At 37.1% G+C, this 16,061-nt stretch overlaps 1 long non-coding RNA gene across 3 annotated transcripts in view; it reads left to right on the top strand.

Annotated features, from left to right (window-relative positions):
• Nucleotides 1-16,061, top strand: part of LOC106505799 — a 221,522-nt gene that overhangs the window by 6,253 nt on the left and 199,208 nt on the right. The window contains exon 2 of one of the 3 annotated variants that reach the window (XR_002338134.1): nt 1,913-5,281. The exons of the other annotated variants lie outside the window; for them this stretch is intronic. This is a non-coding gene — a long non-coding RNA (uncharacterized LOC106505799). Of the gene's footprint in view, nt 1-1,912; nt 5,282-16,061 lie in introns of those variants that run through there. 3 annotated transcript variants of the gene reach the window in all.

The following is a 16,061-nucleotide window of genomic DNA, read 5'->3' as shown; positions in this document are numbered from 1 at the left end:
CCAAAAACACTTACTTACAGCATTTAATTAGTCAGATTAAGGACTAATTTTCTAGCTGTGGAGGTGAAGCCAAGAGTAGTTTTTTGTTGTTGTTCTTTTTTTTTTTTCCTACTGGTTGAGTGGTTTTATGCAGAGATGTCATCTCAAAGTAGAGATAAGGATAGCTGATTATATTGTCATCCTCATATGAACTAAGGGGAAGAAAGGGGAAAATCCCTAGCAAAGAGAAAGTATAGTTTCTTACAACACCAGGAAAGGCATAGATTGATTTCCTTTGCTTCCCCATCCTCTGGTAGAAATCATAATTGCCACTAGCTTTGTATTTACCTATTAAGATTAGTCCAAGCACTTAGATGCGTAAGTTTCAGGACAAGAATTGATTTTCCCAACTAGGACTAAGTATCCACGCCAGAAAAAATCAGCTGTGGCCAGGAGATGGGTCACATTTTAGAAATGAGTCATCTCTCTCCACAAACTTATGGTTAGTGCAGTAGAGGGAGGCAATGTGTAGAAAAAGGGTGCTGAGCAGATGCAACAAAAATTGTTCATTTCTGTGCTCTCTTCCACACCAAGGAAATATCAGCCTCTCTTCTCATATGGGACTTGGTCTCAACTTTCCTTCAAAATCTTAACTGCTGATGTGATTATCTCAAAGTTCTCTAGGATTTTAGTACTGAAAAACTTTGAAGCTAGACTATAATTCTAGTTGCTCCTGCACATTGGTCAGGATTATAGCATCCCCCAAGCACCATAAGTACTACTGTATACTTGTCCTTTCAAGGAAACTTTCAGTGACCTCTGGTATACATTGGAAATTGGGCAAGATTCTGTACCGTTCCTGGCATATCTTCAAGGGAGATGTGAATTCTAATAAGAGGGAAGGGCCCTCATATCTGTGTATAATTGCCTAAGAGAAGTATCATGTCTTATTTAGGAAGGTAACTAAAACCAAATATTAAAGACCCATGAGAGCCTTTTGTTCCTCAGTTGTGGTTCTACTTTCTCATACCTGCTTTGAGACCATATAGGAATAATAATGATAAAAATAACTAAAATGTATTGAGTACTTGTTATGTGCCAGGCACTTTCCAAGTCAGTGCTGGGAAAACTGCTATGGATTGGCTGAAGTCAAATCCAGCCTGCTACCTGATTTTATAAATTAAGGTTTTTTGGGAACATAGCTACTTCCATTTGTTTACATATTATCTATGGCTGCTTTTGCCCTCCTACAACAGAGCTAAGAAATTGCAGCAGAGACCAAATCATCCACAAAGCCTAAATTATTTACTGACTGGTTCTTTTCAGAAAAAGTTTACTGACCCCTGTTTTAAGCACATAATATGTATCTAATCTAATTCTTATCAAAATTTCATCAGGCAGGTACTACTATTTGCTGTTTCATAAATGAAAAAACTAAAGCATAGAAAGGTTAAAATACTTCTCTTCTGCCAGTGTCACACAACTAGGGAACATTAGAAAACTAGGCTTATATCTTCCATTCTCAGAATTTTGAAGCTTTAGTCAGAGCAAATGTACATCAAAATTGTGATAATAATAGTTGCCATTAATAAAGTACATATATGAGGGCTAAGGTTAATAGATTTCAGTGGTTCTCACCCAGGGATGACTTGACCCCTGAGGAACATTTGGCAGTTTCTAGAGATATTTTGGGTTGTAACACAAGGGAGGGGAATGCTACTGACATCTAGTGGGTAGAGGCCAGAGAGGCTGCAAACTATTCTATAACACCCAAGAAAGCCCCCTACAACACATAATTATCTGGCCCCAAATGTCAATAATATCATTGTTGAGGACCCCTGATGTGATCTAGTCATTATAATATTGTTATCCCTTTTGATCTATAATCAATTCTGGCTCAGTTTACTCACTTAACTGATATTTAATTATACAGGGAACAAAGAAAAATTAGAAGTCAAGGTAGTATTGGTGACTAAAGAGAGAGACCTCCTTGGGAAACGGAAGATCCTTTAGAGTCCAGAGTACTTCTTGAAGAAGCAGAAGTTGATTGCTGTTAACACCAGTGTTACATGGAGAAGACTCAGCTACTCCCTCTCCTAACCATTGCCATTTCCATGGTGACCGCTGGTGCCAGTTAATGGGTTCTTCTCATCCATATTTCTTTCTACTACACGATTTATTTTACAACTTCTGTATTAGTTTCCTATTGCTCCTGTAACAAAGTGTCACACATTTAGTGACCTAAAACAAATTCATTCTCATAGTTCTGGAGATCAGAAATAGAAAATCAGTCTTATCAGTCTTAGTGGGATAGAATCAAGGTATCACTTAGCTCCTTCTGGAGGATTTGAGGGGAGAATCTATTTCCTTGACTTCTCAGCTTCTAGTGGCTGCATGTATTTCTTCCATTCTCAAAGCATGTCACTAATTTCTGCTGCTATCATTACATTGCCTTCTCTCTGACTCTGACTTCTGAATCCTTCTTATAAGGACCATTGTGATAACAGCAGGCTCACCTGGATTATCCAGAATAATTTCCCCATCTTAATATCTTAACTTCATCACATCTACAAAGTCCCATTGCCATTAAGATATTTGTAGGTTCTAGGGATTAGGATGTGGACATCTTTGGGGGCATTATGCTACCAAATAACCATATAACCTACCATATAACCTACCGAGGTTTTCAAAGCCTAATGTCCTCCACTCATTGCCTTCATTCTCGGTAGCACTCAGTTTCTGCTCTGTTCACTTGTCCATCTCCATCTATGTGTGTTTTCAAACTTCCACCCTAAAAATGTCTGGTTGCCATTGAACAAAAAGTTCTCTTTTTGGTCAGATCTTATGTGTTAGGCTGTCCTGTAAGTTGATAGCCACAATAGATGGCTGCTGTTGAATCATATGCTAACATCTAACTAAATGATGCAAAGATAGTGTGATCATGGGGTTCACAGCAATGTAATTCATGGGTAAGAAAAATTTTGCAGCTGTGTGGTGAACTGCATTAGTGGCTCTAATTCTTTCCCCTTCCCCGTATCTGTGCTGTTTGCCATGAAACTTCGCATTCTTCCTGCTGAAGAGGCAGCGTATATTTTCTCATCCTTTGATTTGGGGCCTGGCCATGTGAATTATTTTAGCCAGTAGAATGAGGCAGAGTGTCTATATGCCAGTGCTCAGCCTAGGTCTAGAGGACTTGAATTTTTTTTTTTTTTAATTTTTGTACACTTCTGCCATTGCTGCGGGAAGAACAGGCCCTGGCCATCTTGCTGGACCAAGGAAAAGAATGAGAGACATGCCGAGTTTAAGTGCTGCAACTGGGTTACTTCCATCAGCTCTTTCTAGATCAGTGCAACTCTATTTAATTCACTGGTAAATGAGCTAAGTAAATGCCACTGACACTTAGAGGTTCTTTTTCACACAGCGAGAGCTAACTGATACAGGCAGAGTTTTTCAAAATCAGTCTGTAAATGTGGAAGCTTTAAGCAGAATGGGGTTGTGGGCATGACAAGACTCAAAGTGCCACACACTTCCGTCCAGCAAAAAGATGTTTTCCTTAAAGCCCAAGGCAGAAAGACTACAAACAACACAAAAGATTGATCAATCAAAAAACTGCGAAAAGGAAGAACATATTTCCTTTGTAAGTACATAAGCAAAATTCTCAATCCTGGGTGCTCTCCACTCTGAGTATGGCTGATAAATCCAATGTAATGGTCTTAAACCAGGCAAGGGAAGGCGTCTCAGCTATCTAGTGGGAGGGAAAATCTGTTGGTAGTTGAGGCTTTCTCATACCTTTTCATAATGTAAGCAGCACTCATGGGGAGCTGTGGGAAATGTAGGACAACATAGACATCTGCCAGTATCGGGAAGTGCACATGGAGTTTCATGTATGACATGGGCCAAAACCCAGAATGCAAGAGCAGGACTTCCTCTGGAGAAGCATCTTGGCTTTATGAAGTAGAAATATCTGATTAATTGTTAAAGTAGCCTGGAAAGATTGAGGCCACACAGAAGCTTTTAATATCCACCACTTCTCATGGTTCAGGGCAAGAATGACCACCATTAGTTATGTTTAGAGCATTTGTAACCATGATAGCCACTATTGCTCCTTGCCTCTCACATGCTATTTGATAATTTGAGCTTGATTTTATTTAAATAATACTTTCTTTTGGTGCTCCATGGTTAACATGTTTTGAAGGAAAAGAGAGGAGTCATATAAAGCTTCCTAATACGTAGACTGAAATTTTCCCAGGTACACGATATGCTTCAAACCTGAAGACGTACGTGACACTGAAACATGTAAGGAACAATGTATACCATTTTCTCTATTCTCTAAGTGTTTACCCTGCAGTTGAAAAGACAAAATTCTTATATATAAGAACAATTACTAACTATGGGAAAATATTAACCGGCTGAGGAACTTTCTGTAAAAGTCTTATTCTATAAAATCTTTTAGGAAAATATTCAGCATAATAGAGGTAAAGTTGTTACAATAGCATTTAATTTTTTCTTTCTAAATTGATAAATATGTTAGAAACAGTAAACTATGTTATATCCTAGGATAAACTATACTATTAATTCTTTAAAAGCCTTTTAATTTATGATACTTTCGTAATCTGGTGAAAAAATGAAGACTCTCATAGATCTTTGAGTCAGACAATCAAATATTATTATTCTTAATGTATTACACTTTTATGACCATACATGTAATTTTATTTGAAAATGTTAAACTTATGTTAATGCAGAAAGGACTTCATCCTTAATATGTTACTTCTGAAAATTTTAGACTTTGAGAACCAATTTTGGCGTTTATGAAATGGATAAGTTTTCTTGGTTCTTTTTACATTGTTAATATATGTAGGATAATATACCACTACAGAAATGTCTTTTCTTCAGACTTATAAATAACAACAAATACTACTATAATAACCACCTTGAAATGAGTTTTTAATTGGTTTGATGACTATAGTAGCAATTCCCAAAATATGCTAGCTCTGTTTACTTTTAATTTTATTCAGCATATGGGCATAGGAAAGCATTAGCATTTTCTGATTCCAAGGACGAATGTGTTTAATGTTAAAATAACTCAGAACAGTTTTATGTTTTTCATCATAAAGTTCAAGCAAGAAATATAAATACAGAAACTTGGGTCTGCTGCTGTTTTTCTATATAAATTTGGTCAAGCTGTCAAGGATATGATTATAGAGAGCTTGTAGATCAGCTCTTTGGGCTTCCTTTAATCACCAGCTCAGCTGAACACATGGTACAATATTATTTTCCATGATAAACCAGTTATTTGAAAACATTCATACTGTGTAGACATGTTTTTAACCTGAATTTTATCCATCATCAATTCTGAATATCCTTTTCAAGCAGAGTAGAGGCAGTACTGATTGGTGCCATACCTAGTAATGGAATATCAGAAAATGATGGGAGTTTGGGTTTGAGTCTTTGTTCACACAGCCGGCTTGCAGTAAATGCGACTCTCATCTCTTATTTCTCAACTGAACTTAATTTCAACTTTGAGACCTCGTTCTGCTGAGTGGTGGAAACTCAGTCACTTTGGGATTATACCTCTCTTCTCTCACTGTTGAGCCCAAGGTCCATGGGTCTTGTAAAATGCCAAGTCATGGAGGTTGGGGTACAGAATTTGGTTAAGGTTGTCACCTGTCAGTCCTGGCATCTTGAGGAACAGCTTCCTTATCCATCTGATCTTCGTTGCCTATCAACACAGAATACGTTTGAGTTTTTATTTTTTTAATATTTTTTCAAGTTTTCCCCATAAACTTGTTAAAAACTGTTTTCAGAGCCTAGTAGAAGCTTATAAAGCTTCTCTCTTCTCCATTCAATCTTCAGGGGAAGATTTCCTTGGGGGAGGGTTACTATAGCCATGGAAGCAAATCTGTGGCTTCTTAGGGAAGCCCAATCTACCTTTTCCCTGTGCTTTTTCACTTTTACCCAGCAACCCTGGCTTGACTCAAGCTTTGCTGCTTGCGGGGGAGAGGCTGCCACAAGCTGGTGAGTTCTGTCCCTTGACTATTCTTTGGAGTGTCACAGTCTGCTGTGGTTTCGCCCTTGGATGGAGCTTTTGCTTTGCACATTTGCAGAGATGAATACATGTGTCTTGCAATTGTATTTTTTTATGCTTATGACCTAATGGAGGGGGTTGGGGAATAAGAGAAGGGTAAATGGGTTTAGGGGTTGGTGCAGAAGACAGATGGAATAATCATTTTTCTAATATGTTAGGGAAAATTGAGCCAGTCACATATACTTTGTTTTATATACAAATTTTTTAAATGGCTTGGAATGCCCAATGCTGAATAGGGTATAGTGAAGCAGCTTTCTTACACAATATGGGTAAAGTTATAACCAAAATAACTCAAATATCAAGAGGCTTAAAAATATCCAGAAATTTTATTTTTGAAGGAAATGTGAAATGATGATGTATTTTTGCACATAATATGTTGATTGCAGGGTTACTTCTAACGGGAAGACTGAGGATAACAAATATTAAAGATTTATGGAGGTGATGGGAATGGTTCTAAAATATGGTTACATACATATATAATGGAATATTACACATCCATTAAAATGTTTACATTGTTATTAATGTTAACATTTTATCCATTAAAATGTTTACATTTTTATTGTGATCACTAAGCTTAAAAAAGCATACTATAAAATTAAATGTATGTGACCTTAACTGTGTAAAAATAAGCATTAAAATACTTATGTCAAGATTGAATTATTATTACTGAATAATAATTATTGAATTATTCAAGTTTGAATTATCTTGAATCATGTCAAGATTCAAGCAGTGTTTGCCTCTGAGCAGTGGGTGCTTCTTTTCCCACTCTCTCATACTAACATCAGTAAACTTTCAATCCACGATCCTCTACAGAATGTATTTTCTGTAGCATCATCAATACAAAATACTACATCACTGTAATAGATGGTGCTAAGTGAACCAGATAAGACAAAATATAGTCTTATTTCCCACCATCTACCTTTATTCCCTGCCAAATGATCTCTCAAGGAAATCTTACAGTGCCCATGTTAAGAAAAGTCTATTTTAGCTCTTTTTAAATGTTACAAAAACAAGGCAGCAGAAATGAGGAAATATAGCCTTTAATAGAGGTTCCTGAGCAAAGTGTGTTTCTGAGACTAACAGCATCAGCATCACCAGAAACTTGTTAGAAATACAGATTCCTGGGCCCCTCCAGAGACCTGTTTAATCAGGGACTCAAGAGATGAGGCCTAGCAATGTGTGCATTAATAAGCCTTATAGGTGATTCTGATGCCCGACTATAAGAGCCAGTGGCCTGAAGACCAAATCTGCCAACTTATTGTATATAAAATGTTGTTGAAACACAGCCTTGCTCATTGTCTGTGGGTGCTTAGGGGCTAAAATAGCAAACTTGAGTAGTTTTGACTGAGACCTTCAGGCCCACAAAGCCTAAAATATTTATCCTTTACAGAAAGTTTGCCAGCCCCTGGTCTAGAGGATAGAAACCTCTTGAATTTTAGCTCATACATATTTTTTTCTCCATTGAAAATATAGAATCTCTCTTGAGAGTTTCCTGGTAGCTCAGCAGGTTAAGGATCCAACATTATCATTGCTGTGGCTTCGGTTGGCGCTGTTGCAAGGGTTTGATCCCTACCCTGGGAACTTCTGCATGCTGTGGGAACAGCCACAAAAAGAAAATACAGAGTCTTTCTTAAGCATTTACCCCATGACAGATGTTCTCTGACAAAATATCTATGAACTTATAACTTTAATTGAATATGCTGATGTGGATTCCATTAATGTAGAGATTTTTTTGGAATGCAGAATGGTTATTCTTGCCTAATATCATTAACTTGTTCTACAAATAAATATTAAAGGAAAAAAAGTATATATATATATATATATATATATATATATATTTTTTTTTTTTTTTTTTGCTTTTTAGGGCCACACTTGAGGCATATGTATGGAGGTTCCCAGGCTAGAGGTCAAATCGGAGCTACAGCTGCCAGCCTACACCACAGCCACAGCAATGCCAGATCCGAGCCGCATCTGTGACCTACACCACAGCTCAGGGCAACGCTGGATCCTTAACCCACCAAGTGAGGCCAGGAATCGAATCTGCAACCTCATGATTCCTAGTCAGATTCATTTCTGCTGTGCCATGACAGGAACTCCAGAAAAAATAATTCTTAAAATGAAATCACAAAGGCTTATATGTTGCTCTGTTAAAGTATGATACAAAATAAATCTAAAGGGTTCCACCTGCTGGTAGAAATTAAAAATGACTGCAAATTAAAAGAATGCACTTCAAAAATTATCTGGTAAGTAAAAAATGATAGTTAAAAAAGTTTAGACTGAAAGGATGATCACCTAGTTTCTTTTTAAAAAGGAATTAACATTTAATATGAAAATAAAATTATAATAATTTAATAGATTACACAAACAGATAACTCAGTATTTTTAGGTTATAAGCTTTGTGAAGGTAGAAGCCACGTCTATCTTGCAAATCAGGATACTCCCATCACTAAGTAAAATGCTATCAAATATGTATAAGTAATTTCATAATGATTTAGAGTTGCATCAAACACTAGATTGTTACAGAAAGTTTTGTATTTTTAATTTAAAAAACCATGAAGTTATGTTATGAAACTATAGAAAACACATTTAGTAATAATTTTACTCCTTAAAAGGAAATAATTCATTAAAGAATTTAGCATAAATATATCATAATACATTTTATTTTAAGTGTGTCAGTGAGGATAGGCTCTGTGGCTCCTAGGATAAAAAATGACGTCTAAATTTCAGTAGCTTACGACGTCGAAGGTTGTTTATTGATTCACATCCATTATGATCTGCCTGCAGCTCTGCTCCACATGTGTCTTTATTTGGGGGCTCAGGTTGTTGAAATACCCTCTATAGGAAATATAAGTGGTCATCTTGACAGAGAAAGAGATTTGAACCATACACAGAACTTTTCCTCTTTTAAAACATCTTGAGATGTAATTTCCATACTATAAATTTGCCCATTCTAAGTGTACAATTCAATGACTTTTAGCCAATTTATAGAATTGTGTAATTACTACAATCAAGTTTTAGTATGTTTCATTTTCATCACCCTCAGAACATCTCTCAGCCCCATGTGTGATGAATTCCTGTTTGTACTCCTTGCCCTAGACAAAAATTAATCTCCTTTCTCTCTAAAAATTTGCCCTTTATGGACATTCCGTATGAATGGAACTATATAATATGTACTCTTCTGTCTGAGACTCATTTCACTTGGCATGTTTTTGAGTGAAATGCTTCCCATGTTTCATATATGCTGCAGCATGTATCAGTAGTTTGGTTCCTTTTATCACTAAATGATTTTCCATTGTGTAGATATATTGCATTTTTTAAATCCATTCAGCAGCATTTGTGTTTTCAGGTTTTTTACTATTACATGTAAAGCTGCTGTGTACATCCGCATGTGATATTTATGTAGACAAATTTTTTATTTTTCTTAGATACCTGGGAGTGGATTTGCTGGTTTGAATGATAAATCCATGTGTAATTTATTAAGAAACTGCCAAGCTTTTACAGTGTGACCAGCTGTTTTACATTCCTACCTACAACATATAAGAGTTCCACTTTCTCCACATCTTTGCCAACACTTATTATTGTCTGTCTTTTTTTTTTATTATTTTTATAGCCATTTCAGGGGCTATGGAGTAGTGTAGTTATTGCAGTTTTGATTTATATTTTCTAGTTCAAATGCCAAATGTGGTTAAGCATCTTTTCAAATACTTACTAATTGTATCTTTGTGAAATATCTATTCAAATCCTTTACCAGTTTTTTGAATTGTCTTCTTCTTAGTGAATTTCAAGAGTTGTTGATATATTCTGGATAAAATCTTTATCAAGTGTATAATTGGCACATATTTTCTTCCAGTAGGTAGTGTGTCTTTTTTGAAACACAAAGAAATTTAAACTTTCACAAAATCTAATTTATCATTTTTTTTCTTTTGTGAATTATGCTTTTGGTGTTATATCTAAGAACTCTCTGCCTAACCTAAGATCATGAAGATCCTCTATTATTTTCTCCTCTAGAATTTTTATAGTTTCAGGTCTGTAATTCATTTTTTTTTCATTTTTTAAAAAAAATTTATTGAAGTGTACTTGATTTACAGGGTTGTAATAATTTCTGCTATACATCAAAGAGATTCAGTTATACATGTGCACACATCCATTCTCTTTCACATTCTTTTCCCACATAGATTATCACAGAATTTTTTTTTTACAGAATAAAATACATATATTTAAACACAATTACATTCATTTTGAGTTAGTTTTTGTGTTTAGTATGAAGATGACTGTCTCATTCTTAATTTCTCTCCATTAAATTTCTGACTAGTTTGCCAGTCTATTGCTTGCTCTAAACTTAATCTTAACTTAAGGCTACCTGTGATAATGTCCCTCTTGATTGTCACAAAGACCACTATTATTTGTGACAGTGCCCTGAATGGGGGGATTTTCCACTCAATCCAAATCAAGTAGTCCTCTTTGGTAGTAAAGATGATGGTTTACGTGGTCCGTCTGTCCTAAGGGTTCGATGTGGGAGCAGCCTCAGGCTAAAATGCCGTAAATTCTTACCTAAGATTCAGTAGTTTTTCTTGAGTAGGCATTTCTTGGTTAATTGATTTTCATAGTTGGGATTTTTTTTCTTTTCTTTTTTTTTTTTTGTCTTTTGTTGTTGTTGCTATTTCTTGGGCCGCTCCCGCGGCATATGGAGGTTCCCAGGCTAGGGGTTGAATTGGAGCTGTAGCCACCGGCCTACGCCAGAGCCACAGCAACGCAGGATCCGAGCCGCGTCTGCAACCTACACCACAGCTCATGGCAACGCCAGATTGTTAACCCACTGAGCAAGGGCAGAGACCGAACCCGCAACCTCATGGTTCCTAGTCAGATTCGTTAACCACTGCGCCACGACGGGAACTACGGGATGATTTTTTTTTTTTTTTTTTTTTCTTTTCAAGTGTCCAGTTTTTGTTTTTATATTTGTTTCCTTTTTGGGGAAAGGTTTGCCAAGCTCCTCACCCTGCCATTCCAGAAGCCCCAGTCTCTCTGAAGCAGTTTTCGTAACAGGATTTTAAAAGCTTTAAAACATAATAAAGTAGGAGTTCCCATCATGGCTCAGTGGTTTAACAAATCCAGCTAGGAACCATGAGGTTGCGGGTTCAATCCCTGGCCTTGCTCAGTGGGTTAAGGATCCAGCGTTGCCGTGAGCTGTGGTGTAGGTTGCAGACGTGGCTCGGATCTGGCATTGCTGTGCCTGTGGTGTAGGCCAGTGGCTACAGCTCCGATTAGATCCCTAGCCTGGGAACCTCCATGTGCCACAGGAGCGGCTCAAGAAAAGGCAAAATAATAATAATAATAATAAAGTATTTTATTTGTGTCTAGATTTCATGATTTGTTCAACAAGATAGGGATAGTGCTTCCATAGAAGAGCATCACAGGGATGATAAAAACTATAGAAATGCTAAAATCCAACCTTCACATATAAAATCTATCGGTTAATGATATAAGGGGATTCTTCCAAAGAGTAGAATACGGTAAAAAGCTAGAACAAAAAAAGTAACTTGATAGTGAAGAAGCCTGACTAACATGACCTCCAGCCAGGTGACCAAGGTCTAACATCAGGAGTGATATTAGTAGTCTGTACCCTTGATAAGATGTGACAAGAATGCCACTTTTGCTCTGTTGTATTCCTCCCCAAAACACTTTGCAATAGTCTAATCATGAGAAAAACATCAAACAAATCCCAATGAAGGGACATTCTACAAAATACCTGACCAGTAATCCTCAAAACTTTCTGTCATCAAAACCAAGGAATGTTTGAGAAATCATCGCAACCAGTATTGAATATAAGGTGGTATCCTGGAACAGAAAAAGAAGTAGTAAAAATGAAGGAAATCTGAATAAAGTATGGGCTTTAGGTAATAATAATGTGTCAGTACCAATTAATTAATTGTGACAAACGTACTGTAATAGTGTCAGATGTTAATAATAAAGGAAACTGGTTGTGGGATAAAGGAGAACGCTATTATCTTTGCAATAGTATTATTTAAGATTGCTCTAAAATACTTTATTATAAAATATAAGGAGAGACGATCTTAATGGCAACACAATTATGAAATTTCCAAAATTAAGAAAAATATGCAGGACCTATATGAAGAAAACAATTTTTTCTAAGTAAAGAAAATGATCAAAAGAAGACTTGAATTATGGAGAAATAGGCCATTCCTCTGGATCAGAGGGACAAATATTATGAAGTTGTCTTTTCTGCCTACATTTACTTATAGTTTCAGTCTTTTCAGGGAGTTCCCATTGTGGCTCAGTGGGTTACAAACCCAACTAGTATCCATGAAGTTGCAGACTCTATCCCTGGCCTTGCTCGGTGGGTTAAAGATCCAGTGTTGCCATGAGCTGTGGTGTAGGCCACAGACGTGGCTCAGATCTGGCGTTGTTGTGGCTGTGGTGTAGGCCAGCAGCTACAGCTCTGATACGACCCCCTAGCCTGAGAACCTCCAAACGCCACGTGTACAGCCCTACAAAAAAAAAAGAAAGAAAAAATTTGTTTTTAGAACTTACTGTTTTATAAAAGTGATATGTGAACGTTACCTGTTAGAAATTGTTAATAAAAGAAGTCCAGAGAACATACTTTGCGTATTAGCGATTTCTTCCTGCCTAGGGCTAAGTCAGGAAGAGCTTTATGGACTAGTTTATATCATAAAGAATGCTGGAGTTCCCGTCGTTGCTCAGTGGAAATGAATCTGACTAGTAACCATGAGAACGCAGGTTTTATCCCTGGCCTTGCTCAGTGGGTTAAGGATCTGGCGTTGCTGTGAGCTGTGGTATAAGTTGCAGACTTGGATTGGATCCCGCATTGCTGTGGCCTGTGGCTGTGGCATAGGTCAGCACCTACAGCTGCAATTCCACCCCTAGCCTGGGAACCTCTATATGCCAAGGGTACAGCCCTAAAAAGACAAGGAAGGAAGACATTGGACAAGTGAAAATGAGAGTTTAAACACTCCTGCGTTCAAGTGAACACCATGAGTAAATACATAGAAGCTGGAAAGTGTAGAGCACATTTTGAGTCTAGAGAGCAGTTCATTTTGCTGGAGTGTGAAGATGACTTGTGGGAGAAGATCATAACATGGCAGGTTAGCTTTTCTGATAGTAAAGACCACCCCATGAGAACACACCTCTGGCTCTATTGCTCAGTCCCTTTGAAGGAGTTAAAGGAAACAGGAGAAGTACTTCAAGCAGAGTTCCAACTCCTGGCTGCAATAAAACTGAAGGAGCTGTTGAAGGGGCTTCAGTTTACTTCACAAATGTGTGGCATTGCTTTTGGGTGATTAATCTGACGACAACAGCAAAATGAGAAACAATAAATGGTAAGGACGTCAAGATTAAGTTGATAATGATAGGTGATTGAACTGAGATAGTGAGAAAAAAGAAAATGTGTGTTACAGATACTGAGGAAGTGAAATGAATAGGATTTTGTAATTGCACCTATTGATATGGGAGCTGGAAGGATTATTAAAGGTGATTGGAAAGGTGATGTCTTAGCCCACTTGAGTTGCTGTAACAAAATAACATAGATTTAGTAGCTCATAACGAACAGAAGTTTGTCTCTCACATCTGGAGCCTGGGAAGTTCAAGATTAAGGAGAGGGCACATTCAGTATCTGGTAGGTCATCCTCCTGGTTCGTAGGCAGCCATCTTCTTACTGTAACCTAATTTGAAGGAAGAAGGCAAGGGAGCTCTCTGGGAGTCTTTGTTGTGTGTGTGTGGCCGCACCTGAGGCATATGGAAGTGTCCAAGCTAGGGGTCAAATCAGAGCTGCACCTGCCAGCCTGTGCCACAGCCCCAGCAACGTAGGGTCCAAATTGCATTTGTGAACTACACCACAGCTCACAGCAACGCCAGATCCTTAACCCACTGAGTGGGGCCAGGAATTGAACTTGCATCCTCATGGATATTAGTTGGGTTTGTTGCTGTGGAGCCCTAACAGGAACTCCCGGGCAGGGTAGGGGGAGTGTCTCTGTTTTAAGAGCACTAGTCCCTGTCTTGAGAGCTCAGCCCTCATGACCCAATCACCCCTGAAAGGCCAATTTCAAAATACCATCATATTGGGGATTAGGTTTCAACATACAAATTTGGGAAACACAAGCTTCCAGTATAGGCCAGTGATACTGCCATCCATGGAATTGGAGAAATTAGGATTGTTGTGGGAGAAGTTGATGAATATTCTTTTAGATGTTTTGAGTTTCATGGCCTAATAGGGAAACACCAAGTGGAGGTCTCTGTCATGCATTTGGCAATTTAGTGTTTGAGCTGTGAGACAAGTGGGGCCAGAAATAAAGGTACTCTCTTCTGAACCAACTATGACCAGTTGGAATCAGGAGAAGCCCTAAGTGGATGGAATTAGCAAAGTCAGCAACAGAAGAACAAACTGATGTCAGAACCTGTGAAATTAACTACATTTAAGGGCTAACAGGGAAAGAGGAGCAGAAATGAAAGGATATCAGGATACTTAGACAAGTTAAGTAGGAAAAATTGTGCCTAAGTGAGAACCATTATATAAAACATTTAAAATTTGGGCCTAGTTAGATCGAGGAATTAAGAAAAAAAAAGGAAAAATAAATAGGTTTTTATGTATTTTAAGACTTAATATAATAGTATGATGTAGGATAGAAACAAAGTTTGGACAGCAGGTGTTCTAAAAGTTGTTATTAAAGAAATACATCAACAAATAAACTATAATTCCTAGTTTTTCTCCTTTGCCATACAAGCTGTTCCTTAACATTAGTCAATAATGTATACTATAAATCTTTTTCCTAAAAGAACAAAAAAAGTATGATATTAAGTATATTTTACAGTGCCAAGAGGCAAATGTGATAGAAGGGATTAAGAACAGACTAGCTAATATATCTTATCTGTAAAATGGGGTAATAAGACTTGTCATTAGCTGCTTTCAGAAATTTGCTATGGAAGTTAATTGAAAGAACTGTGCAGAATTGTATGAATGTAAAAGCTTCAGTAATATGCACCACAATTAATATTTAGGGATTTTTTTATTTTTGATCTTATGCTGGTAAAATTATCATTTAAAAAGCCATAAATATCTATTTTTTGCTCTATGTTCAGTAAATAAATGTTTTCATTCTTCTTGCACTTATAAATTTACTGTAATTTTGCCTTCTGTGAGATGTTTGCATTTATCTTATTTTTTTCCACTTCTGCTTTGGCAAATATGTGCCAAATAAAATATTAGTATCAGCAAACAAACATTTTTGTTGGGTGTGTCCTTACTGCGCAAATGTTTGTTTTTAGTCAGAACTCTTTGTTTCAAAAGCTTTCATGAAACATGCATTTGTTTTTGAACCATCCCAACAGCTCAGATATTCCTATCTATATTTCCTTAGGTCACCCTCTACTCAGCACTTCTTATGAATTCTCCTGCTGGCCAGAATTTTTTGAGGCTTCTATAGTTGTCTAGTAGGAATGCTTGTAAAAACATTTGTGGATAGCCCAAACATTTTCAATAACATTTGCTTGAAAAAATTTTACTGGCAGTCAGGGCAAATTATTTAAACATATTTCAAAATATTTATGCATCCCTGCAATACTTTGGTGATATCTGTATCAAGGCTGAATTTCTGGTTTTCCAGTTAAGTCTTTTTGTTTGTTTTTGGCCATTCATAATGGTTGATGATGAGTGTTTGATAGGATTTCCACGCAGATAGTAAGGTGGCTATAAAAATCAATGACTTTTGAACTTTCTTCTCAGAGTAGGGAACTTATTAACAAATTAGATTGACTTTACCGTGATATCTTCAGATGCTTGATTCTCAGTTGCTATATTAGCTCTTCACTTCATCTGCTTCCCAACAGTAATTCAGAAAATGGTAGATTTGTGAGTTTCTGTCGTGGCCCAGCAGAAACAAATCTGACTAGGAACCATGAGGACAAAGGTTTGATCCCTGGCCTCACTCAGTTGGTTAAAGATCCATTGTTGCCAGGAGCTGTGGTG

The sequence above is a fragment of the Sus scrofa genome, chromosome 13 (genome assembly GCF_000003025.6).
Source record: "Sus scrofa isolate TJ Tabasco breed Duroc chromosome 13, Sscrofa11.1, whole genome shotgun sequence".
NCBI classification, from domain to species: Eukaryota; Metazoa; Chordata; class Mammalia; order Artiodactyla; family Suidae; genus Sus; species Sus scrofa.
The sequence above is the reverse complement of the archived record's forward strand: the minus strand, read 5'-3'. Positions and strand labels throughout refer to the sequence as shown.